Here is a 2,887-nt window from a genome sequence, read left to right as displayed (position 1 = left end):
ACAGATATATATGTGTGTGTGTGTGTGTGTGTGTGTGTGTGTGTGTGTATTTATAATCTTTTCCATTATAGCTTATTACAAAATATTGAATATAGATCCCTGTGGTATAAACAGATCCTTGTTGTTTACCTTTTTTAGATATAGTAGTGTATATACATTAATCCCAACTTCCTTATATATTTCTCCCCCACTCCACCTTTTTGAACTGTAAGTTTATTTTCAATGTCTGTAGGTCTATTTCTATTTTGTATATAAGTTCATTTGTGTCATTTTTTTTAAGATTCCACTTATAAGTGATATTGTGTGACATTTGTCTTTGTCTGGCTTACTTCACTTAGTATGATAATCTCTAGGTCAGTTCATGTTGCTGAAAATAACATTTTTCATTCTCTTTTATACTGAGTCATATTTCATTATATATATGGACCATATCTTTATTCATTCATCTGTCAATGGATATTTAGGTTGCTTCAATGCCTTGGCTATTGTAAATAGTTTTTGAGACCTAATTTTAGTTGGGTTTCTGTTGCTAGTAGCTGAAAAATTCCTAATTTATAGACCTAGACAACCTAGTCTTTGGTGGTCAGAAAAAGCTTCTCTGGGTAAGTGAAATCTAAATGGACCCTTTAAGAAAGAGTAGAAACTAACTTGGCCAAGTTGGGAAGAAGGATCAGTTAAAATGGCATAATTTTCTCTCTTAGCCTATTCACCATTCTTTGATAGATTCAGTTACAGAAATTTGATAATCTGGATTATACAGCACATTGCAGATTACAGATATCAAGTTGGAAGGGGAAGAAGTCAATGAAATTTCAGGCTTACTGACAGCGTGGCAAGTGAACTTAATGTGAATAGTGTTGGTGGAGTAGTGGGGGCATCAACCTAATCATGAGGTGCTGTAAAAAAAAGGATAAAGTATCGTGCATCGAACCTGGACTGGTGACTGGATGCTTGGGGCTGGTGCACGGGGATGACCCAGAGGGATGGTACGGGGAGGGAGGAGGGAGGAGGGAGGAGGGAGGAGGGTTCAGGATGGGGAACACGTGTATACCTGTGGCAGATTCATGTTGATATGTGGCAAAACCAATATAATATCGTAAAGTTAAAAAATAAAATAAAATAAAAAATTTTAAAAAAGAAACAAAAAAATTCAGATAAAAAAAGAAAAACAAAAGGATAAAGTAAAAGTCATAGGAAAAATTTGTCATCATGTGTACTACACTTAGAGTGAAAGCAGAAAGCCCATAATCACTGCATGACAATAATAGCAGAATCAGTTATGGTGTACTGAACCCTTTACTAAATTCCAGGTATTGTGTTAAATCCTTCTCACTCATTATCTATAATTTTATCCTGAGAACAATTCTGAAAGATAGGTGTTGTAATCTTGTGCATCATCATTTATTTTTCTAAGGATCATTTATTAATATATCAGCATGCAAATATAATAACACCACTCATTTTAAATAATAGGAGAAAATAAAAGTTCTTAACTCCAGTGTCTCTCCAGCTTTCACCTAATCCCTTTGATCTTTTTCTGTGATCCTCTTTCCATTTGAAGAGCTGCTTATAATTTACTGACTCCAAGTCACCTCTGATTCTTTCTTAAAATTTTGATTTAATTAACATTCAATAAAATGCACAGCCTTCAAATGTATAGTTCATTGAGTTGTGACAAGTGCTTACACTCATGGAACTAGCACACAAAACAAGACACAGAGCATATTCATCAACCCAGAAAATTTCCTTTTGCCCTTTCTAATCAATTAGCTTTCTTCCCACGTGAATTTCTATCTGTTTATAGTTTTTTTTTTTTTTTTTGGACTTCATGTCCTCATATAATCATGCAGTATTTATGTTTTTGAATCTGATTTCTTTTGCTCAACATAGTGTTTTTGAGATTTGTCCATCAGTATCAGTTTATTCTTTTGTATTGTTGAGTAATAACATTATACAAAAGTGTGAAAGAAAGTGAAAATCTCTTAGTCGTGTCCGACTCTTTGAGACTCCATGGATTGTACAGCCCATGGAATTCTCCAGGCCAGAATACTGGAATGGGTAGCCTTTCCCTTCTCCAGGGAATCTTCTGAAGCCATGGATCAAACCCAGGTCTCTACCATTGCAGAAAAATTCTTTACCATCTGAAGCACCAGAGAAGCCCAAGAATACTGAAGTGGGTAGCCTATCCCCTCCCCAGCAGATCTTCCTGACCCCGGAATCGAACCAGTGTCTCTGGGATTGCAGGCAGATTCTTTACCAACTTAGCTATCAGGAAAGCTCTCACATTATATGACCACACCACAGTGTGAATATCCACTCTCCTGTTGATGGATATTTTAGTTTTTTTCTAAGTTTTGGCTATTATGAAGAGGCTCTTCTGAGTCCTAGTGTATAAGTCTTTGAGTGGATATATATTTCCGTTTATTTTGGATATTTGTCTTGGTTGTATGTGCTGGGTATTATGATAAGTATATATTTCTGTTTAAAGAATCTGCCAAACAATTCTGCAAAGTAATTCTAAGACTTCATATTCCAATCAGGATTGTGCGAGAGCTCCATTTGCTTTACATGCTCACCTATATTTAGTGAGTAGTCTCTTTGATTTTAGTTAATATTCTAGTGAATGTGAAAAGGTATCTCATTATGATGTTGAATTAAATTTCATTCTCTTTTAAATCCTTACATGAGGAAATTGCCTGCACCAATTTACTCTAAAATGGTTCTTGTCAAGGTTTCCAACAATCCTCATCTTGGCAGATCAAATGAGAATTCCTTAGTCCCCTTATTATTTTACGTGGTTTGTCACACAAGGGTTCCAGCATCTATTTTTCTCCCCTCATTGACTGCTCATTCTCATTATCCTTTGCTGGTTCCTCATCGTCTCCTG

Source organism: Bison bison, unplaced genomic scaffold, assembly GCF_000754665.1.
Source record: "Bison bison bison isolate TAMUID 2011002044 unplaced genomic scaffold, Bison_UMD1.0 scf7180017864305, whole genome shotgun sequence".
NCBI lineage: Eukaryota > Metazoa > Chordata > Mammalia > Artiodactyla > Bovidae > Bison > Bison bison.
The sequence above is the reverse complement of the archived record's forward strand: the minus strand, read 5'-3'. Positions refer to the sequence as shown.